General features: G+C 32.0%; 1 long non-coding RNA gene across 2 annotated transcripts in view; it reads right to left on the bottom strand.

Moving 5' to 3' along the window:
• LOC140632707 (uncharacterized) overlaps nt 1-19459 on the bottom strand; it is a 668295-nt gene that overhangs the window by 118998 nt on the left and 529838 nt on the right. The window contains exon 6 of one of the 2 annotated variants that reach the window (XR_012030353.1): nt 7975-8134. The exons of the other annotated variant lie outside the window; for it this stretch is intronic. This is a non-coding gene — a long non-coding RNA (uncharacterized lncRNA). The remainder of the gene's footprint in view (nt 1-7974; nt 8135-19459) is intronic. 2 annotated transcript variants of the gene reach the window in all.

Here is a 19459-nt window from a genome sequence, read left to right as displayed (position 1 = left end):
ATAGTTTGACTAAACTGGCCTGGGTTGTCACTATTTGAGAAACTTGAACAGTTTATGTTTCCCCCGCACTGGATAAAATCATATCAACGAATGGTATCCAAAATGCCCTTTCAAGAATATTTTTTAAAGTTATGTGGGCATATGCAGGTAGAATAAAATACTTTCCAAAAATTTTACATAAATTTAGGACAAGACTTCTTTCACTTACATGTTCACAAATAATCAGATAGCTTAATTTGGAAATAGCTTCTTTTTCAGGTTCTTACCATTTTGCTAGTTGTATCAAAATTTAAAGGAATATGGTATTTCAATCCTTTATTAAAATCTAATCCTGAGACATTCTTGGCTTACTTTTAAAATTAAAAATTTTTATAGTTTAGTAAAATTCAGCTGAATTTTTAGTGATTTCTATCTTTACAGGAAACTTCTTTTATTTACTATTGAGCCATTATATCCTAATTCATGTAGGTTAAAGAATTTTAATAATATAATCATTAAATCCTGCTGCTTTAATATCAAGAAAATCAAAGAAGACCTGAACAGCATAGATAATATATAGTAACTCATGAATATACTAACAAGAAGATCTGTTCTAATTAAAATACATTGAGTATTAATGAACTTATCCCTATCTTAGGATCTAGTACTTTCTCCTTTGCTCCTCTACTCCTGCCACCACACAAAAGCATTCAGTGGTTACACTTCAGATGACAATGGTTTCAGGTATAGACATTTGGAAATAAGGAAGAATGAAACATAAAATTGTGAAAAGAAAGATTCACTGAATTTATGTAATATATATTAACTAGTTGATCCTGGTACTCACTAGTTGGTCGTCTTTAGAAGTTATAAAGTTTTATAAAACCCTCAAAGCCTCTACATTTCATTTTATTTACAATACAATCAATTTTCTTGAAATAAAATCAGCTAGATCTTCTGATTACATTATTAAACAATAAGCTCAGTATAACTGTTAAAATATTAAGTTGAAATAAATTATTTATATCCATTATAATAATATAGGTAAGCATTTTTAAGTCTCTTCAAAGCCAGTATTCTCCATATATATGATGAAAGAGAGAAAAATGTTAATAAAGCAGATTTCATCAACATTTGCATTTTCAATATCCATAAAGAGTAAGCTATCTAAAATATCTAAGGTGTGGGTGTAAGGGAATTGGACGGTTAAGATTAGCAGAGTGGAAATTACCCATGCTCAGTCCAGGTCCCCCTCAGATCCCTTGTCTCCTTTCTATGTGATACTTACCCAGCTTTCTAGTGTGTTTGATTTTATAAGCAAGCCCTCAGCTGCAACTGTTCTTTGGGATACTGCCCTCCGGGTACTAGAGCAGATTTGCTTGTACAAGCAGAGAGAGCAGAGGTAACTCACAGTCATCTCTTAGTCAATAAATAATGAATGCAGGTGTAAGCCCAGCTCTTGCTCCCAGAGCCAGGAAAAAGAAAAAAAAAAGGCTAGTGTAATTTATGGCTGAGGTTAGGACATTGCCGAAAACTGCACCCTCCTTGATTGATTCTCCTTTCCTCTTTTCCTGCCTCCACTCCTTTCCCAGTTTTGCTTTCATGTGTTTCCTTAATTTATTATGTACAAATGAATCCTCATCTAAGGATCTACCTCTGGGGAACCCCATATTACAGTGATACCTTCTTAAAATAGAGCAAGCAGGACATGGAGAAGTTTGAATGAAAATCACCACTTAAGAACTATCCATATTTTTTTTTTTTTAGAAAATCACCTAAATCTTCATTAAAGCCACCTAAATTTTCAGTTGTTTATAGAAACTTAGAGTCAAATGATCATACTTCAGATGAAATTATGGAGGAAATGAAAGGCTTTGTGAAGAATTACTAGATAATTTCAACATTAATAACAGAAAAGGGTAAGTAATAACCACAAAGGAACGTAAAGCTAAGGGTATTTTATAAAGTTATTTGTTTAAATGCAACCATTAGGAAAAAAATATTCTTACAGAAAATAATGGAATGACACATTTCAAATTATGAATGGAAAACTTAAATATGAAGTCGGATAACTGTAAAGGGATACAAGAGAAACCATAGATTAGAAATATCAAGAATGAGGGGCACCTGGGTGGCTCAGTCAGTTGAGCAATCAACTCTTGGTTTCCACTCAGGTCATGATCTCAGGGTCCTGAGATCAAGCTTTGTGTTGGCTCCACTTTCAGCACAGAGTCCGTTTGAGTTTCTCTCTTTCTGTCCCTCTCCTACTTGTGCATATACAGTCTCTCTCTCTCTTAAATAAAGAAATCTTTAAAACTATATAGCAGGAATGAAAAAAAATGCCACCACAGATCTTTTAGACATTAAAAAGATTTTAAAAATCCCTTTTCTGGGAATGATGGATTAAAAATTTATTGAATAACTGCCCTGCAGAAAATTTTTGTTAAATTAAATGCAAAAACTATTCACATAAAGAAAAAAATGATGATTAGACTACATTAAAATTAAGAATGTCTGTTAACCAAAATCACCACTCTAGGAATAATAAAAGTAAACCACAGATTAAAAGAAGAAATATGCAACATATATATTATATCAATTCAAAAAGAAACTTATATCCAAAATAATGAAGAACTTTAAAATCAATAAGAAAAAGACTGACAGCTCAATTAAAACATGCAAAAGACTTAAGAAGCTACTTCATATAAAATACATACATCTGTAAATATTCAGCGAATACTTGAAATTTTGCTGAATTGCATTAGTCAATCAAAAATGTTAATTAATACCACAGTGAGAGACCATTACACAGCCACTAAAAAGGCTAAAGTATAAAAGACTAAAAATACCAAGATTTGGTGAAGATGTTGAACAACTGCAATTCTCCTACACCAGTGGTAAATATATTCATTTTTTAAAAATACATTTACTAAAACTAAGTAAACAAATGCTCCATTATCCAACAATTCCACACCTAGATATATTCCTAATAGAAATATACTAGAATGCTCTTAGAGCTCTGTTGGTAATAGCCAATAATTAGAGACAACAGATGCTCTTCTACAGTATTCTCCTAAAATAGATACCACAGGTCGAATTCTCTGGAAGAAGATTCTGAGCTAGAGCTTGAGGTGGAAGATGTTTATTAGAGATTGACACATGTGAAAAGAAGGAAAGAGAATTGCTAAATGAACACAGGGGAAAATGGAAATTTGACGTAGGACCAACAAAACCTCAGTGCGAAACAGGCAGGAATCTTGGGCATGAAGATAACTGATCAGAATAGTCTAAACTGGATTAAAATAAGGTGGTCCACATAACATCTGCCAAGCTCAGTAACCAGATGTGGATTGTTACAGGAAGTGCATAACATAAGTAAGGAAATCCTCTGCAGCTGAAACAGAACAGATAGAAGAGACAGCAGGTGGCCCTTTGCTGACAATGCTCCCAAAAGCCAAGCCAGGTAAGCAAGTCCTCTTGAAGGAAGATCTGAGCAGCCCTTCTCAACACCAGCAATTAATGGAATACTATGGCAATCACAATGAACAACTTACTGCTATATGAAATAGGGGCAGGGGCCCCTGGGTGGTGCAGTGGTTGGGCATCTGCCTTTGGCTCAGGTCATGATCCCTGGGTCCTAGGATTCAGTCCCGCATCGGGCTCTCCACAGGGAGCCTGCTTCTCCCTCAGCCTATGTCTCTGCCTCTCTGTGTGTCTCATAAATAAATAAATAAATTCTTAAAAAAAATAAATAGGGGCAGATCCTACAAACATCATACTAGGTTGAGAAAAAAATGGCTTAATTCTATTTATATAAAGTTCAAAATCAGGAAAAGCTAAAGCTGATTTTCAAAGCTAGTATGTGGCTACCAAAGGGAAGTGAGTGAAAAGTAACTAGAAGAGGCCAAGGAACTTCTTAGATGATGTTAACAATCTATTTATTGATCTACTGCATAGTACATGAGTGTGCTCACTTTTTTTAAACCAATTCAACACTACTATTATGATTCGTCCCGTATGCATATTCTGTGCCAGGAGAATGCAAATAGAGAGTGATTGATAGTTATGCCCCCCAAATGCAGCAACAGCTTTCACAGAGTAGAAACAACAGGTAATGCAAAGAGAAATGGGCTAGAAACTCACCAACTGCAGGGATTTTAAGACATCTCTCACAATTAAGTGGACAAAGTTTTGGCAAATGCACATGATATAAAAAAAAACAGAATCAAAAGAATGTGGTAAATATTTTACATATATATTTGAACATATACATAAATGATGAAAATATACTTTGCAGATCTTACAGAACGTTCATTCCCATACAGTAGACCACACACACAAAACACACCTCAATAGTTGCCAAAGAATCAAAGTAAAAGAAATAGCCTTTAACTGAGCAAAATGAAACAAAACCAACATTAATAATGTATCAGAAATGAAAAGGCCCTTTCATTGGTAAACAAAAATAACCTTGAAGCAAAGGGGAAATACAAGGCAAATTTAAAGATTTTCTTGGAAATAGAGTGAAAGTAAAATGTATCAAAATGTATAAAATACAGCCATGAAATGCAGGTAAGAAGTGCCTAGCTTTTTTACACATACATACACCAAGGTTCACCAAAACTTGGTGGATTTGATCACACATACATATTTTTTTCTTCCTAGAATTTTCTTCCTTTCATTTCTTCCTGTTGGAATCCTACCCTTCCTTTCAAGATCCACCTGAAATGAATTCCTTCATTGAATACCTCTCTTTGGTCTCCAAAACCAAATAGAAGCTTGCCTTGTTCAACAGAGAAGATATAAATAAATTAATGTAATTTTATTTCAAAGATTTGAGCAGGCATAGAAATGTGCTTGTACATCTTCACGGATATTTTTATTTTCTATTGTTCTTTGTATGTTATTGATCAACTCTTATTAATCCTCAATTAAACCCAAGAACTAGGCCAAATTTTATAGATCTTTAAATATATTGACCACTTTGCTTTGTTAGTAGATGGTATTTAATAAGTATTTTGAACTAAGTTAAAACTGTCTAAAAGTTATTTGTCCATTTACCCAGCTTTTATTTTCTTCATTGTGTTTTCTTAAAGTTTTAATTATACAATTATGATTTCAGCATTTGTATTTCATACAGACCTCTGTAGACTTAAAAGTCAGTGGCATGCAACTCTGCACATTCTCATTCAAGTGAAATTTTCAGTTCTGAATCAGTATTTCTTAATTAGTCATTTTGAAAAAGCTTCATATTTTGGATGGGACATATCTTTTTCCCAGTGTCTCTATATGAACAATAATCATCGGTAGCAATTAAGACTGCCTAATCTTTGATGAGCATATTTTAGTTCACTTATGAGTTTCCCTCTTGCTTCTTTTATCTCTTAATAATAGACTGATAACTTTTAATGCTATATCCCTTCCCTTTTCATAGTATAAGCAGAGGTCAGGTCAGGTTGAATTTTCCCTGGTGCTTTGATAATCAGAAGAATGTTTCTGGTGTATACACAAGAACTACTGGTATAAAATCTAATATACCAGCATGCCAAAAAAATAAATGGTGGCAGCATTCCAGAAAGGATTAAATTCATTGAATAGTTGTTAATAAGGTTTTTACTCAGGGGTGATTCTTCTTTCTTATTTCCTCTCTTGGTGCTAGCAAGTCCAAAAACAGTTTTTCCCTAATGAATTATTGAATCAGCCAAGATAAAATAATATAAATGAACATAGCAAAATTTCTATTAAATGATACAATCCCAAAGACTTTTACAAACTCACTTATTATGTAAAATAACTTTAGATAGCTGAAGAACACAGAACAATAAGATGAATAAATACTTCCTTGTGACACAAGAATTATAAAGATGTATTAGTTATATATAAATATGGTCTTGGCAAAGGTACATTTTAAATATCTGGTGTAGCCTGCAACTTGAGGAGGAAGGCAGAAAAAAAAAAGGTAATTTCATGTTGTCAAATATAAAGAGTCATTCTTACAAAGTAGGGAGCTGATTTTCTTACTGAACACAAATTAGTCACATGATTCATAAGTTAGATATTTATAAGGAACGAAGTTATATTGAGATACTAGTTTTGATAGATGCTTCCCACAGCCAAGAGAAAAAATTACATTAATGTGCTTTCTTCCTTAAAAATTCAGGCATCCCCTTTTTGTTTCTCACTGCAAATATAAACTAGAGGCAAAAAATAAAATAAAATAGTACATTTTCAGGTAAGAAAAGTGTCACTAAAAGAAAAATAAAGATCTTAAGGTCATTAAGTTGGAGAAATAATTTTATAGACTCTTTTGTCTTTTCTATTACCAATATGTATAAAAATTGTCTCCTTCATAAAGTCCCGAGTTTTTCAAGTGCCAGCTATTAGTTTTTAAGTCATGTATGCAGAAATATGCTAATATGCTGCTTACCCACTTAATAAATCTTTTTTAACCTCAAAATGATTTTTTAGGCATCACTTATTCTAAGGAGCATGGACTTTAGGGTTAGGTGCACCTGTGTTTGAATCACTCCACCAGCCTGCTGTGTTGTCTTGGAAAATTTAGGTTTATGGCTTTGAGCTTCAGTTTTAATATATAAAATAGTGAAAAAAACAACTATCTTGTATTGTTAGTTTGAGAATAAAATAAGACAATAAATATAAGGGGCCTTGCAGAATGTCTAGCATAATACACACTAAACAGAAAGTGTTGGTAGCATAATAATACCATCAACACTAACATCATTATAAAATATTGCACCTGTCACAATATCCCCATTAGACTTTTTTGAAATTGCCTTTCATGATATCCTATGGTTCTTTTCTCAACGTCTATGAACCCCAGCGTATTGAAATTATAACCTGCAATAATCTAGGGCAGAGATAGTCTCCACTCAATGCATAAAGAATAAACCTGCTCTCTTCTTTGTAATGATAAAAGAAGTAGTTTTTTTTTAATTTCCTGAAATTAGTAGTACTCTCAAAGTTCACTTAGTAGAAGGAAATAAACCCTCTGTTAAAACATCTGAAGATGTATAATGTGCAATGATGTAAAATGGCAAAGTACAAAAGATAGATTTAACAAATATGTGAGAAATGAATGAATAAATGCATGAGTGACCTGAGATATATTCCTGCAAAATTTCTTCCTCTGTGCTCCATTCGATCATAAAGTCTTCCTCAGTCTAGGGGTAAGTTTGGGACTAATATAATTAACATACTAGTTCCTTTTAGAGAGTCCTTCCCTTGCCAGTTCTCAGAGATAGGGTCCACTTCATGCCTATTTGGTATTTTCTGTCTTTTCTCCTTAAAAATGTCTGCACCTTTGGTGACACAAACAGCTAGTGAGATTGTTATAGTCTATTGTTTATTCATCAGCACATGGGTTGCTTTTTTATTTTTTCATAAAAACAAAGGTGTTCACTGTCAAAAAAGTATGAAAAACACTAAATTAAGACACATGTAGATTTGCTCAATTAGCGGTCCCATCATATAAATCACTTAATTCTCCTGTAATATAGTGATTTTCTTATGTTTAAATCAAAATGTGTGGGGCACCTGGGTGGCTCAGTTGATTAAGTGGCCATCCCTTGATTTCAGCTCTGGTCATGCTCTCAGGGTCATGATCAAGCCCCAAGTGGGGCTCCATGATCAGGCCAGAGTCTACTTTAGATTCTCTTTCCTCCTCTCCCTCTGCCCCCATCCCCCTGCTCACCCTCTAATAAATAAACAAAAGCTTTAAAAATAAATAAATAAACAAATTGAAATGTATGACAAGATGTCACTAGTGGTAAATAATAAAATATTCAGGTATTTGAAGACTTTAAGGAAATTAGATATAGAGATATAGCAAGTGATGTATCAAAATAAAGTGAATGTTGCATGAATGTTTTACTTTTCCCATTGGTAGCAAATAAGTAATTGCCTGAATCTTAAAATTTCATGTATTTAGAAGCAAATTATTCTCTCATATTCTTCTATTCTCTTTTCCGTAATTACCCAGATCATCTTTTTGCTGTCTTGAAAGTAGATTCCAAGTTATCTTGTGCGAGGAAGAATTCAAGTGCAAGGGTTTTTTTTGAAAGGTGCAGAAAGCAATCTCAGAGTAGTGGAGAAGTGAGGCAGGAAAAGGCAGGAAGCCAGCAACCACAGTGATCATCTAAAATTTAACCACATGGAGAAATTATGATAAATAATATAGCATATGTATACCAACTCTTATTCCTTGTGGGATTGATGCTATGCCCTGGGAGTGTCATTCTCTGGCTGGTCAATATGATCCTGTAGGCAGAAAGCATTTCAAATAAACCTCCAAGATGTACATCCTGGCAAGTGGAAGTCCACTGAAGTAGGCTGTCATGATAGGGTACAGATATTTTGGGTATAGCATCTGTATACCAGCTTCATAACAGGTGAAATAGACACATTAACTCTGCAACTGTCACAAAAATAGCTGGGGGCGGAGAGAGAGAGAGAGAGAAGGGAGAAGGAAGGAAGACAGGGAAAAAGAGGAAAGAGAAGAGAGAATTCAAATGACCTTTTATTTCCTCCTAAGGTCAATATCATATCCCATTTTATAAAGACGATGCAAACAAAATTTTAAAAAATCATTATCTTTTCATATCCCCATATTTGTTCTATCTACAAATAGGTACCCAGTTAAATATTGCAGAGTTCAATGAAATTGTCAAAAAAGGAGGAGCTTGGTTTAGAAAACAAAAAAGTAGGATTCTTATTAATTTCAATATTATTTCAACTCAGTTTCATTTTCACTTTTTTTTTTCATTTTCACTTTTTTTAGTTGTAGATAAGTGAAAATTTTTCCATACACAAGCAATTTGTACAGGGCAAACCCCATAGTTATGGAAGAAAGACTGACATTTCCTCTCTGTGAAAACATCCATTTTACATTCCAATGGAAGATTTTGTGTTTTCTGCTTATACATTCAGAATACATTATAATTCATAATACATTATAAAATCAGAATTTATAGGAAATTATTTCCCAACAATAATTTTTTTATCTGACTTTTCTTTGTCTTCTTAGAATTTTTGATAAGAGTAAGTAGATCTGTGTTATGACCCACAGAAGTGGAGAGTAAATACATGGACAAATATGTCTAAAGACTCCAATAATCTCAGCAGCCAGAACAATTATGTAGGTTAATGAGGTATCCAAGTTCATGAAAGTCTGATGTGAAGCATTTGACACCCATCAATTTAATTCCTAGACTCATCAAATTTTAGTGGGAGATTAAACTATGGCTAAAGTAGGAGGAATTGCTTGTAGACTCCAAAATGTGTCATGATATTAATTAAAAAAAGATCTCTGATGATCAAACCCTCAATTAAACAACTTGCACTTTACTTATATTTTATCATTAATATATAAGCAAGTCTCAAAACAAACCTGAAAGATAGATTTTAACAATAAGCGACCACATTATTTTCTGTTATTTGTAAGTATTTCTATTTCTAGTTATTTATATCCATACACCTGTATCTACCATGAAGTGGACTGCCTCTTCACTCAAGTTCAGATGGTGACTGACCCCCAAGTATGAATCTCTTTTCAATCATTTTATAAACTTTATATTTTAGAATAGTTTCGGATTTAGAAAAAAAATTGTAAAGACATACGGAGAATTTACTTCATAACCAGCTTGCCCTGTGATCAACGTATTACATTATTACGGTACATGTATTATAAGTACCGAACCAACATTGCTACATTCTTAACTAAATGCCATACTTTATTTGGATTCTATAATTTTTCTCCTAATGTCCTTTCTCTGTTTCAGCATCCAATACAGGTTACCATATAACATTCAGTCATCATATGTCCTTAGCCTCTTTTAGACCGAGAGAGTTTCTCAGACTTTCCTTGCTTTCCATGACTAAGAGTTTTGATGAGTACTGCATAAATATTTTATAGAATGTTCCTTAATTTGGGTTTGTCTGATACATGTCTAGTCATTAGAAAAAATAATAATTTATGGCTTATGGAGAATAAGAGTTGAAGTAGCTATCTCTCTATCAGATCAAGTGTTCATACTTCAACATGATTTAACACGGATGATGTTAACATGACTACCTGGCTGAGATTGTGTTGGCCAACATGGCCCCACTCTGAAGTTTTTATTTGTTTTCTCCTTTCCAATTCTGATCTTTGGAAGCAAATCTCTAAGCTCACTCCATACTTAAGGTATGGAGAATAAATTCTACCTTCTTGAGGGATGGGTAATATAATATACACGGAATTTGGAATTCTCCTGTACTTGAGATTTTTAATTTTTTTCAATTTTTGAATGATCCAATCATTTATTCATATCAATAGAAACTCACACATATATTTTATATTATACCTTAGATTATAATCCAATCCTGTATTGTGTATATTGTTGCTGCTTTGGCTATTAGGAACTTTTTCAGGTTGGTCCCTTTGACATAACTTCATCATTCTGGCTTTTTTAAGCATTCCCCAATCATTTCTTAAATACCCAATTATGCTCAGCAAGTAGGATGAAAATGGACTAACCAAAACAGCTCTGGACTCCAGAAAGATTTAATTAAGCAGAAACTTCTATTCCCTAAACATTATGATTAACTTAAATTTATATTTTATTTGTTGGTATATAGTGCATGCACATCTTGATATCTGAAAGTACTGACACCTGTACTGAGATATATTTTACTATGCTTTTTGACATTTACTTTATTTCAGAAATAATTTTATTTACAGAGCATGAACTTTATCAATTTTTGAAAAAATTATGCACATTTATGATATTTACTATTTTCAATGCTTATTAACCACGGAAATAATATATATTATTTTATCTCAGATATTGTAATAAGATTCTGAGATATTAAGAGTTACTTTTCAGATAAAAGATTTTTGTTTCCAACATACAATTTAGTAAACTACACTTCATGGACCCACATTCTTTATATTAAATACATTTTAAAAAATAATAAATTTTGTTAATTTGTTCATTTTAATAATTTTTATCAAAATTATTTATTGACAAAATAATTATTAAAATTAACAAATTATTAAAATTATTAAAATGAACAAATTAACAAAATTTATTTTATTTTCAATAAAGGTGAAGCTTATTTTCCATGAATATGATAACCAAATCCAGCATCACTCTATAAATATTATCACCATTACCAGTTTACTGTTTTATATCTAAATTGTTCAATATAATCACATACTTATATAAGAATTAAGGGAAAAAAACAATATTGCTTCTTTTTTTATTTTATATTCGTTCTCTGTGACTTCCTGTTCCAATTTGTAAAATGGGTAGAACAACATTTCTGCCTCATAAATTTTGGGGAAGATTACTGCTGTTAATATAATTTATTAGGTCAGTGTCTGGCATATAGAAGCATACAGAATTTTTTTTTAAGATTCTATTTATTTGCTTGAGAGATAGAGCATGAGAGAGAGAGAGAGACAGAGAGAGAGAGAGAGAAATCAAGCTCATGAAGTGGGGGGAGGAGCAGAGGGAGAGGAAGAAGCAGGCTCCCCGTGGAACAGGGAGCTCCAGGAACACTTGGTGCAGGGCTGGATCCCAGGACCCTGAGGTTATGACCTGAGCTGAAGGCAGAGGCTTAACCAACTGAGCCACTCAGACACCAGGCATAAAGAAATTTTTTAAATACACTAAAAATATCTTAATAAATATTCATAGAATTTAATATTTCTTACCACTGTGTTAGATTCCATAAAATGTGTGTTTATGTGGTTTATTCAAATAATCCTTATGGATGGGTTTTTGCATTTGTTTTATTTTTTATCTATCATCTATCTATCTATCTATCTATCTATCATCTATCTATCATCTATCTATCTCTTTAAAATCTGGCATCATTCTTGTGAAAGTTGCTTTGAACATAGATGTTGAAGTAGAGATACAAGTATGTGGAATTTTGATAGGTATTGTTATATAGCCTTCTAACACATATTGGATATATTTTTTGACGTGTTGATTGGTAAGTAGGGCGTTTTTTATTTTAGTTGTGATTTCCTTGATTTCCATCAAAACTACACATTTTTATCTATTACTAACATTTAGAATGTCCTATTCAGTAAATTGTCAGTTCTTATTCTTTACTTCACTTCCTACCAGATATTTGCCTTTTTCTTTTTCAGTTGTTATAAATATTTGAAATATTCCCTATCAATCTCTTGGTTTTTCAACTTTTTTTTGTTGTTACTTGTGGTTTTTCAACTTTTTAAATGATATATCTTCCTGGATCAGAAGTTAACAATCCATTAATGTAATGTATCTTTTGCTTTGCATCTCTTATTGTGTCTAAGATATTTGCTAATTAAATGTCATAAATTTATTTTCCTCTATTTTCTTCTAATAAAATATTTTTATTTATTTTATCTTAAATTTATTAGGAATTTAATTTATTTTGGTAAATAGTTTTTTTAAAGATTTCTGTTATTTTTCAAGTAGCCAATGATCTCAAAACAATTTATTGACCTGTTCATTCTTTCTCTAATGGCTCAAAATGACGCTATTATAGTTAATTCCCACACTGATTTTTTTCTGGGCAAACTACTTTGTTTTACAAGTTTTACAAAATTATCTTGGCAATCTCCTATATTTTGTTTTCATTGCGTTTTACAGACAGTTCGTAAGGTTACATGAAAACACTGTACAAATTTCTTAATAGCATTGCACCAAATTTATGTATAATTAAGGTAGAAATGACACATTACAATACTGAAGACTTCAGTAGAAACATGGTATGTTTCTCTATTCAGTCGGGGTTTCTACTCATTAGGAAAGTTTTATATTTCCCTTTATACGGGTATTATACATTCTGATTAGTTCTATTCCAATTTATTTTATAATTTTGCTACTATTATGGATGACAACTTTCTCTTTTATTTTAAATTGGTTTTTGCTGATGCATAATAAACCTATTAATTTTTATGTTAATATTGTATCTGCTCATATTGTTAAATTCTTGTATTTTAATGTTTCGCAATTGATTTTAATGTATTTTCTAGATCGATTATTGTATTTTCTGCATATAATAAAAGACTATGTTTACATACAATCTAGTGTTTATACTTTATTTCTCTTCTGAACTATTTTTTTACAGGAAATCTAGTGGCTTTTTATTATTGAACAGTGCTAATGAGGGCAGTCATCCTGCTATGTTAATTTAGATTGCCTCTAACATATGTACATATTATATATGTATTTTCTACTGAGTATGAGTTTTGCTAAAAATCTCTCTTCTCTTTCTCAAGTAAATACAAACACATATCAGATGGATGTGGAATTTTGACAAATATATTTGGATTTTCATTTGAGATTAATACATATTCTCTTTAATATATTTATGATATTTATATTTAAATAATCTTCAATATTATTTTTAATGTTGAATCTTTTTGCTATTACAAGGCATGAGTGGGAAACTCACTTGGCTCTAATACATTATTGTGTTGGTACATCAATATATTTAGTTCAATAATGTTTTATTTAAGATGTACACTTCCACATGGATATATGAGATTGACTTTGGTGCTGGATTTATTTTGTTGTTTGTTTGCTTGCTTGATTTAAAGTTAACCAACGTGTTTTATTTTTGTATTTTATGCTGCCCTTTATGTTTTAATAGTGTGGGTATTAGTTTTATTAAGTACACTGAATAGCTTTCAAACTATTTTGTGATCTAGAATACTTTATTCAATTTGGAATTTATCTGTTCACAATATTTAGACACTAAGCTCTTTTCAAACCATTTGGGACTGGTGTTTAATGTAAGTATAAACCTGTGACTTCCATATTGTTATGACTTCTTCAATTTTGAGGGGCAAATGTTTAGAATTTCTATAAACAAAGAATATTTTCCATTATTTCTAAAATAAGAAAATATTAGAGTCAAGATTGGAACAGTAATAGCTTGTTTTGTTTTTTTTTTTTCTAATTTGAGACTTTTTATTAACTCCATTGTGTGGATTTTCAAACTTGAATCCAACCAAAATTGGGTGTAAGGAGAGATATAAGGGAGAAAAGCTTTAATTTGGTGAGGCTAGACTTTTGAATATCTCTAAATTATGGCTATTTGCTAATACTTGAGAAGATCCGAACATAAACTATGGCATCTGCGCGTAATTTTATCTAATCTGGAGGTAGGAAAGAGTGATCCAAGGAAGCAAATTTGAAGGAAGTGTAAATAAAAACACATAAACAAAGTTGCTTTCTGCTCACTCCAGACTCCAGCTTGCTCCATAAACCAGTTCCACTAGCGAGCAGTATTACTAAAATCTTCAGGATACAACTTCTTTTATCACAGTAAAGAAATCTTTATAAATTATTATGAAGTTCATTTTATCTCCCCATTGCCTAGCCCTTCCCTCTTTAAGAACAATACCATTGCCTCACCACCATATCACTATTAAAGTATTTTTTCCTAAAACAAAGGAAACTTTCAAAATTAATTCAAACTTCTGTCTCTAATGAAACAGATAGTTATTTTTGATTGACACTTGAAGTCTAAAAATGGCTGCTATTCTCACCCTGAGCTCAATTTTATTCTTCAACAATTCAGAAAATACAATCACCCTGCAGTTATATTTCCAGTGTTTAGTGCTACCACCTGCTATATGGTAGGTACTCAATAATATTTAACATATGTCTCGTACACACACATACACAAAGGTACACACACAAGATGTTAATGATCTATATTAACTTTTTCAGATCTCATATGCTGTTATGTCCTAAGTCATATTTAAGTTATAGAGTAAAACTCTCTCCAATCTATACATCCTACCCTAATTCAAACAATCTGTAAGCAGAGAACTCCCAAGTGAGCTATCTTAATTTTATTATCATTCTTCTCAGAGAAGTAGATAATTTGGATATATTTTCTACTTACTATCTTTGCTATACTGATTTGCAAACACTAAATGTAGCTAAACTGGGGAAAAAACAGTTATGCAGAAGTACTGAGACACAGTATTTATTATTTTAAATAATAGAGATGAAACTTTAATACATTATTTTCCCCCTTTAGAAACTTAGCACCTTTTTGTACATGAGAACATGAGGAAATTAGGGCAATTCAGCAACTTGGTAAGAAATATTTGTGGATTCTTTTATGACTTTATTAAAGTTCTTTTTTTAATGATTTTTAAAAGATATGTATTTATTTATTTATGAGAGAAATAGAGGAAAATACAGACTCCCTCTGGGGAGCCTAATGCGGGACTCTATCCCAGGACCCCAGGATCATGACCTGAGCCAAAGGCAGATGCTCAACCACTGAGTCACCCAGGTGCCCCTGACTTTACTAAAGTTCTACTACTGGGAACAAAACACCCAATGTGCACTAATATATTTTAACTGTATTTTTTATAAATTGATTCTTTAGTCTCTATGCCATATTTGACAACTCTATGGTCCTAAGGGCAACAATGACTGCTTTACATTTCAGTACACTGAATTTCTTATATTGTAGTGTTTATGGAGAACGAAAAGTAGAGGCATCTCTAGTTTTTTATACTGCTGTTGCCAGGCTTTGTCTATGTTGCTAATAAAGCTAATAGAATTCTGATGGAAGCAATAATCTCTAAAGGGATGTTTGGCATAAGGTAAAAACACTAACATAGATTCAAATTCTGAGGCATATGAATTCCACAGAAAGGATTTGAAAATATTGAGCTACACGACTTCAAAGTCATCACCACTACCTCAGTGTGGGAAAAATGAATTGTTTCTGAATTTACAAGGGAAATCCTTTTACCAGGTCCTACTTACTCTCAAAAGCCATGGCTTCACTGTCCAGCACAAAGTGAAGAATAAAGTACTAACAATGAAACAAACAAACAAACAAACAAACAAACCTTGAACTGACTCTCAGTTGTCTTTAGTTTTGAAGGGAAACATGACTCCAAAGGGAAACGAGCAGGCAATCTGAGATGGACAAGGATGTAGAACCTTAAAACAGCCTGGTTTCCTTTTGATTCTGGTATAATAAAGGACAGACATGCTTACCAAGGATATATTTCCAAACGAATGTTAAATTCATTAAAAAAATAAAAAATAAGGGAATTTATTTAGGGGCAGAATTCAGGAGATTTCTTCTTTATGAAAAAACGTAGTAAAAATCTCTAGTATATATGTTGTTAATGACCAAGAGAGGACTTTTATGCAGAAAAGGAGTATTATTACATAAAACCTATCCTTAAAATAAATTTTGTATGGAGACTTCTATATCCTCCAATATATCCTATGTGGTAAACTGTCTTTTATCTCAATACTAATATTATCAACCTGATCATATTCAGAAATAAATTATAGAGGCACAAAAGGATGTATTAGTTCCTATAAATTGCTTCAACTTAAAAAAAAATCACAGATGATGTCCTTTTCCTGGAACATAAAACACATTTTGAAAATTAGTTAAAATAAAGCTAGAACTAAGTTGACATTCAAAGCAAAGACATTATAATATGAATTCTGGTGACCTAAGTCTCTGTCCCTCTTCCTCTCTGTCTTTCTCTCTCCTGCACATACTTCACTAGTGGACTAAATGAAGAGATATTAATAATGTTCTCCTAACACAAGAAATAGAGTTGAAGTCGTTTGTTTTTTAATAATTTTTATTTTGTGTGACTACTTAAATTTACCAAGTAATTTTAAGGATATGCGATCTTTGCAAATGAATGATAATTCACCTTCTAAAACCTTTCGTCAGATCTATGGATTTAGGGATGTGGATGTTCACTGAATACTAATCCCAGCCTTGCTGGTGATTTATGGTGTGAAACTGGGCAAACTGCCTCACATCTCAGTTTTCTCATCTACTAAAAGGAGACAATAAAGCACTTCTCCTGAAAGAATTGGGTGTGGTTCAACTAATCAAATATGTTAAAGTATTAGGTAAATACATTTTCATAAATCATGTTCATGAAAGAAAGCTATGGTTCTGGTTCATATTTAAAAGAATGCAAGTGAGTTTTTTTAAAGCTTGCCCTTAAAAAATCAACATTTTGTTCATTTGGGATTCATAAAAAATGTACACTTAGTAAGGTCTTAAAACACAAGCTGCTAAACCCACACAATTATGGTGAACTGATCTTTCACAAGCTGCGGGAGCAAGAATACACACACAAAAAAAGGATAGTCCCTTCAATAAATGGTATTAGGAATATTGGATACTTATATGCGAAAGAATGAAACTGGCCCTTGATTTATGCCATACACAAAAATCAACTCAAAGAGGATTTAACAACTTAAATATATGACCTGCAGCTGTAAAGCTCCTAGAAGAAAACATAGGTAAAAACCTTCTTGGTCATGACAATGATTTCTTGTATATCAAAGCAAAAATAGACAAGGGACTATACCAAACTAAAGTGCTTCTATACAGCAAAGCAAACTGTCAATAGAGTGTAAAGCTAACATTTGGAATAAGAGAAAACACTTGAAAATGATATATCTAAAAAGGGTTTAATAACCACATGAAAAAATGTTCAACATCATTAATCATCAGGGATTTACAAATCAAAACCACAATGAGATATCTTCTTGTACCTACCAGAAAGACTAACATAAAAAAGACAGGAAATATAGTGAGGATGTGGCAAAAAAGGAGCCCTTCCTTATGTATTGTTGGTGACAATATAAACTTGAAGAGCTATCGTGGAAAACAGTATGGAGGTTTCTCCAAAAATTAAAAAACAGAAATATAATAATATTTATATATATTATATAATATAACTTATATAATAATATAATAATATAATTAATATATTATATATAATATATTATATAATATAATAATATAATAATTCTAATACGTATTTACCCAAAGAAAATGAAAACACTAACTTGAAAATATATATGCACGTCTGTATTTATTACAGCATTATTAACAATAGCCAAGATGTGAAGCAACCTAAGTGTCCATTGATGAGATGAATGGATAAAGAAGGGGCATATCTATACCCTATGGAATATTACACAGCCATAAAAAGAACAAGATCTTATCATTTGTGATAATATGGATGGACCTAGAAGATATTATGCTGAGTGAAATAAGTCAGACTTAAAAAGACAAATAACATATGATTTCATATACATGAAATCTAAAAACCAAAACAAATGAATAAAGAAAGAAATAAAAAGCAGAATCAGACCTATGAATACAGAGAACAAACTGGTAGTTAACAGAGGCGGGTGGCTGGAAGGATTCAGCAAAATGGGTGAAGGGAAGTGGGAGATATAGGCTTCCAGTTATGGAATGAGAAAATAATAGGAATACAAGTTACAGCATAGGGAATATAGTAAATGACACTGTAATAGCGTTGTATAATGACAGATGGTAGCTACACTTGTGTTGAGCATAGTATAGAGAAGTTAAATCACTATGCTGTACATCTGATAAAACTAGCGTCCAAAAGAATTTTTAAATATATAAACAGGACCAGAGATAGAGGATGTAAAGAGGGAAAATGTAGGAAGAAATAAATTCAGGAGATGGAGAAATATGGACTAGTTCTAAGCATAACCACTGTAATTTATTAAATTTCAGTTATAGGGATTTCAAAAATCTTAGCTGATTCCCAAACACTACAGCCATTTAAATCTTGTGTTTTAAGTGCTAAATAAAAATTATCTTAAAAAGGCTTAATATTCAAAATATATAAGGTAATCCTAGAACTCAATAGCAAAAACATAAAAACTTAAAGAATGGACAAAGTATCTAAATACATATTTCTCCAAAGAAGACATACAAATGGGCAACAAGTAAGATGTTCAATTTCACTAGGCATTAGGAAAATACACAACAAAACCATGGTGAGATATAGTTCACCTAATAGTCATTAGGATGACTATTATCAAAAACACAAGAGATAACAAATGCTATCAAGGATATACAGAAAAAGGAATTTTTGATGGGAATATAAATTGATACAGCAACTATGGAAAACTAACAGAGTCAAAGTTTGAGGTTCCTCAATATATTAAAAATAGAGCTATCATATAATGCAACAACCCCACTTCTGCATATTTATCCAAAAGAACTGATATCAGGATCTCAGAATTGACATCAGGATCTCAGAGTGATACTAACATTTGCATGTTCATTGCCGCCTTATCCACAACAGCCAACATTTTGGGGGAAAAAACCTCAAATACCCATCAACAGATGAATGTACAAAGAAAATGTAGTATACACATACCACAGGATATTATTCAGCTTTTAAAAGAAGGAAATTTTGCCATTTGCTATCATGTGGATGAACCTAGAGGACATTATGCTAAGTGAAGTGAGACAGACATAAAAGAACAAATACTGCATGATCCCTCTTATGTCAGGAATCTAATAGTAAAGCTCATAGAAACAGAATCCAGTGGTGGTTACCAGGACTCAGAGGAGGAAGAATTGGGGAGATAGTGGTTAAAAGGTATATAGTTTTAGTTATACAAGATAA

Source organism: Canis lupus, chromosome 4 (assembly GCF_048164855.1).
Source record: "Canis lupus baileyi chromosome 4, mCanLup2.hap1, whole genome shotgun sequence".
NCBI classification, from domain to species: Eukaryota; Metazoa; Chordata; class Mammalia; order Carnivora; family Canidae; genus Canis; species Canis lupus.
This window is presented reverse-complemented; position numbering and strand designations above follow the sequence as displayed.